Source organism: Schistocerca piceifrons, unplaced genomic scaffold (assembly GCF_021461385.2).
Source record: "Schistocerca piceifrons isolate TAMUIC-IGC-003096 unplaced genomic scaffold, iqSchPice1.1 HiC_scaffold_1438, whole genome shotgun sequence".
NCBI classification, from domain to species: Eukaryota; Metazoa; Arthropoda; class Insecta; order Orthoptera; family Acrididae; genus Schistocerca; species Schistocerca piceifrons.
In genome coordinates, this window is record NW_025727278.1 from 163,716 (window position 1) to 169,715 (window position 6,000).

The following is a 6,000-nucleotide window of genomic DNA, read 5'->3' on the forward strand; positions in this document are numbered from 1 at the left end:
AGGATGATATACCATTTTACTTGGAAGTTCCCACAGTGGTCATCTCTGCACTGTTAATAGTGCTGTTTCTGAAACGATTATTATTATTATTATTATTATTATTATTATTATTATCAGGGATATTATTATATTTTGTACATGTGAACTTTTACAGAATATAGCAATCAGTTAAAACTCAAAAGTTTTACTAATAGTCGTAGTTCCTGATCCTGCTGAGTAAGCAGCAAAGAGGCACATTTTCTTTCAGTGAGCATAAAGAGGAATCTGGACTTGCAGACTGGAAATTATGCTCAGTATGTTCTCCACTACTTTCTGCCAGATTGCAAAATTAGTTTCCAGGCTCTTGCAAATATCAAAGGAAGGTGTAAAGCATGCACACAAAATTTAAGTGCTTATTCATAACTACATAACAAAAGAAATGACCATTTGAATATTTACCCGCGACCCCATGAACTGTCACGCTGGCGTATATATATTTCGTTCAACGTCTCTGTTTTTGGATGTAGACACTTTTAAATTATTTCACAGTAGGTACTACTGTCACAAAAAAGTAGTATGAATTAAGTACAGCTCACCACAGTTGCTGTGCAGTATGGTGTGTAGCGGACACTGATGACGAGCTGGATCACTGTGCCAGGTGGACTCCATTGCTGAAAGTTAATGGGTGGCTGACACATTCACTTCTCAATTCTATGACATAGTTGTGGAACCAATGAAACAGTTTTAGTGCTTAGAAATTGTGATTGACGATCTTCCCACTCATTCTTCAACAGCAGAGTTGATGGCTTTAATAATTACTCATCAACCAAGCAGGTATTCTAAAGTTTCTTTATTGAATTGCTGGTAATGGCTCATGTGCTACTGTAATCTCAACTATTGGTCACATAGTTAAGAACAACAACAATATTTTTCGATGAAACCCCCTTCAAAATCGTTATTTTTTCCTGGGTTTCTGTTTATTTTTCTTATCAGATTTACAGCACAGAAGTAGTCTGGGCTCTTCAATGAGTTGTCAGGATGAAGTGTTTTCCCTTTTGTGAGACAGTATGTTTAGATTACGGCCATTATTTCAATTTATGATCTACTTCCTTATTGAGTGTTCTGACAATCATGTAATTCTTCTTTAATGTGGACTAATTCCCCACTGCACCTCCTCAGGTGGTGGAAGCTGTAAACTTTATTAATTAATTATTAATTAAGATCAACCTCTACACAATTCTCATATTCTTCAAGTTTAAGATAGACCTTCTCTTTCAGCCACTTTAGTGAGACCTGAGGTACCTATGAAGGTAATATACTAAAACGTCTTGTAACTAGACACTTGTAACTACACTGCGTTTTCTCTAGTTGTTTGTGTATCTGTTTTTAATATTTGATAAGTATTATGTTTGTGCACAGGCTGCCTTAGGCTATACTGGCGGTGGTTTTCTTTTAAAGCAAGGGAAAACTGTGTATGAAGAGACATGTAACTATTAATACAATTTACTGTTTGGAATAAGGCCCACAAAATGTTTCAGTTATGGAAACAGCTAATGCTCTACTTCTGCTACATTTTTTTTCTCCAGGAGAATCACCCCACCCAACAAAACCAAATCTTATATAAAAGTGAAAGAATGCACAATATGAACAAAGGTACAGTTTTTCAGAAAGACATTTATGTAGTTTACTCAACAGATAAAATCTGCATCCATATACATGCCAAGTAGTTTACCAGATATTCATTGGCATTAAACCAAGTATTTGATAACTTGAAGGACTCACCATTTTGTAGTTTCAGTTTGTTCACCTCTTTTCCAGAATTTGCAGTCATTGTGTCATCTGCATCATGTACAGATATACATGACAAATTACTCTGAAGATCATTAACAAACATTGCAAATGACAGTGCCTGAAGAATTGATCCTTAGGCAAAGGTTCCAAGTCGTGGATGTCATAATGCCTTGGTATCTCCAGTTTACTAAATCAAATACATTACTCAGATCAGCTAGAGTGCCTTCAGTAGATGGTTTTGATTCAAAAGAAGCTTGCACGAAAGAAATAACATTTTCACATCTTTGAATATGAAGCATTGGGGCCTGAAACCACACTGAGACCCAGTGAATTATGAACAGTGTGTATAAAAACAATCATATGATTTCGTACATCAACATTTCTGAAACTAAAAATAAAATATACAATGAACTTTGTTTTTTGATGAATGGGATACTCAAAAAGTTTTTTCAACTTAAAAGGTCATTTTTTTTTTTATTAAAGTTGGATATGGGAGTGGACATCTTGTAGCAATCACTTGGGAACATCCAGTATGCTAATAAGGAAGTTATCTGCTTGAGACAGCATTCATTTTAAAATCATTTTTGAATGAGTAACATCAATTTTGAAATCTTTTTTGAGCTATATTTGTGGCTCTGTAGCAAGATCTAGTACATGTATGCAAGCTGTCATGCCACCTCACATTAAATTAGAAGTAACACTGAAACATCTGGCAAACTGAAGTCACTGCAATATTTGTATATGTTTGTTTCACTGGTGCAGCACTTATTTTGTAATCAAAATTTACAAAGTTGTGGAGAAAAGTAGTCACTCAGTAACAGCACCAATATGAACAATGTCATATTTGCATAGTATTTTAATGATGGACAAGAGTAGTTTTAATTCTCTAAAGTTAAAAATAAACTTCTATTTCGCCATAATACTTACACTCAATGACTAAAGCAAGACCTTATTATCACTATACTGAAATAAAAAATACCTTTACAGTATTGAGTGTTCTGCTGTAATATGAACTTCAACAAGTCCATTCTGCCAGTAACGATACTGTTTAATCATTTCATCGCTTTGAAAGATGATATGTTACTCTGATACAAATAAATGATTATAAAGAGTTGTTGAATGTTAAAAAGATGTCCCTGTCACATAGTTTAAGAAAATTTTGTCACTTTAGAGGGTATTCATTTACTTAGTTGAAGAGCAAGCACATTATTTTGGTATGACGCTAACTTTTCACGTAAATAAACAAACGATTCTAGATCTGTGCTGTTGAATGAATCAGAGTAGAATGAGAGCAGATCCACTAATCATAGTTGCTGAAACTTGTAGATGATGGTGGAGGAGGTAGAACGCCACTTAACTTTCAAAAGTTAGGTGTAAGTTGGTATAACAACATGCAAATTGTATGTTTCCACACGTATGTTGAATTATGGGAGTGGTAGCAGGGGATCTACTTGTAAGAAATTCATGCCAGTAGAAACCCAGTTTTAGAGCCAGGTATGGACTTCTGATTACCAAGAGCAGGGGAACTGGCCTTTGTAGCATTGTGACAACAAAATGAAAGATTAAATTTGTGTTAAGTAACATTAACATCACAGATAGCTTTTTCACACTTTCTGCTTCTACCTAATTTTATGTTAATGATAATCCAAGGAGATGGGATAGAGACCATGATGTGGAATATGAACTAGAAATAATTAAAAATACAGAAACATTATAATTAAAGTTAAACTTTCAAACCACTGTAGAAATAACACCACTGGTCAGAATAACTTCAAATTGATATGTAATATTATCGGAGAAGGGGGAAAACGTATGACAGAAGAAAAACAAATAGTTACAAAATGTAGGAAAAGAGGGCCCTGTAAGCATCATGATTTAATAGTGGTCGACTAAAAATGAAGAATGAATCATACAACGATACCTAAGGTGTATGTTTGACTTTAAAAAAACTGTACTACTCAGTGTGCATGGGTGTACAGTTGTGATACTGTTAGTTAAGTAAGCCCATCCACCATGGCAAGGTCATATCACATAAGATGGGAAAAATCGATTTTTAATGTCCTGAGGTCAAAACCGAATAAAAAGCATCACTCACAAGGGTTTTTAATTGTTCTGAGGCATAAAACCACTTAAAAAGTATCAGTCACATCGGTTTTTAATTGTCCTGAAGCCAAAAACCGCATAAAAAGGATCAATCACATCGGTTTTTAATTGTCCAGAAGCAAAAAAGCGCGTAAAAAGCATCAATAAAAATCAAATCGTATTATTAATTTCCATGTGACTGGCGCAAAACATGTGCAGTATGCTGTCCACCGTTTTCCGCAACACTATGCCTATTGACACACAGTCAACATGGGTTCAGAAAACATCGTTCCTGTGAAACACAACTAGCTCTTTATTCACATGAAGTGCTGAGTGCTATTGACAAGAGATTTCAGACCGATTCCGTTTTCCTGGATTTCCAGAAGCCTTTTGACACTGTACCACACAAGAGGCTCGTAGTGAAATTGCGTGCTTATGGAATATTGTCTCAGTTATGTGACTGGATTTGCAATTTCCTGTCAGAGAAAAAATGGTTCAAATGGCCCTGAGCACTATGGGACAACTTCTGAGGTCATCAGTCCCCTAGAACTTAGAACTACTTAAACCTAACTAACCTAAGGACATCACAAACATAAATGCCCGAAGCAGGATTCGAACCTGCGACCGTAGCGGTCGCGCGGTTCCAGAATATAGCGCCTAGAACCGGTCAGCCACCCCAGCCGGCCCTGTCAGAGAGGTCACAGTTCGTAGTAATTGACGGAAAGTCATCGCGTAAAACAGAAGAGATTTCAGGCTTTCCCTAACGTAGTGTTATAGAGCTTCTGCTGTTCCTTATTTATATAACCGCCCCCCCCCCCAACCCATGAACCATGGATCTTGCCGTTGGTGGGGAGGCTTGCATGCCTCAACGATACAGATGGCCGTACCGTAGGTGCAACCACAATGGAGGGGTATCTGTTGAGAGGCCAGACAAACGTGTGCTTCCTGAAGAGGGCAGCAGCCTTTTCAGTAGTTGCAGGGGCACAGTCCGAATGATTGACTGATCTGCCCTTGTAACACTAACCAAAACGGCATTGCTGTGCTGGTACTGCGAACGACTGAAAGCAAGGGGCAACTACAGCTGTAATTTTTCCAGAGGGCATGCAGCTTAACTGTATGGTTAAATGATGATGGCGTCCTCTTGGGTAAAATATTCCGGAGGTAAAATAGTCCCCCATTCGGATATCCGGGCGGGGAACTACTCAAGAGGATGTCGTTATCAGGAGAAAGAAAACTGGCGTTCTACGGATCAGAGCGTGGAATGTCAGATCCATTAATTGGGCAGGTAGGTTAGAAAATTTAAAATGGGAAACGGATAGGTTAAAGTTAGATATAGTGGGAATTAGTGAAGTTCGGTGGCAGGAGGAACAAGACTTTTGGTCAGGTGAATACAGGGTTATAAATACAAAATCAAATAGGGGTAATTCAGGAGTAGGTTTAATAATGAATAAAAAATAGGAGTGTGGGTAAACTACTACAAACAGCATAGTGAACGCATTATTGTGGCCAAGATAGATACGAAGCCCATGCCTACCACAGGAGAACAAGTTTATATGATCACTACCTCCGCAGATGACGAAGAGATTGATGAAATGTATGATGAGATAAAAGAAATTATTTAGATAGTGAAGGGAGACGAAAATTTAACAGTCATGGGTGACTGGAATTCGATAGTAGTGAAAGGAAGAGAAGGAAATGTAGTAGGTGAATATGGAAAAGGGGTAAGAAATGAAAGAGACAGCCCTCTGGTAGAATTTTGCACAGAGCATAACTTAATCATAGCTAACACTTGGTTCAAGAATCATAATAGAAGGTTGTATACGTGGAAGAATTCTGGAGATATTAGAAGATATCAGATAGATTATATAATGGTGAGACAGAGATTTAGGAACCAGGTTTTAAATTGTAAGACATTTCCAGGAGGAGACGTGGACTCTGACCACAATCTATTGGATATGAACTGTAAATTAAAACTGAAGAAACTGCAAAAAGGTGGGAATTTAAGGAGATGGGACCTGTATAAACTGACTAAACCAGAGGTTATACAGAGTTTCAGGGAGAGCATAGGGGAACAATTGACAGGAATTGGGGAAAGAAATACAGTACAAGAAGAATGGGTAGTTCTGAGGGATGAAATAGTGAAGGCAG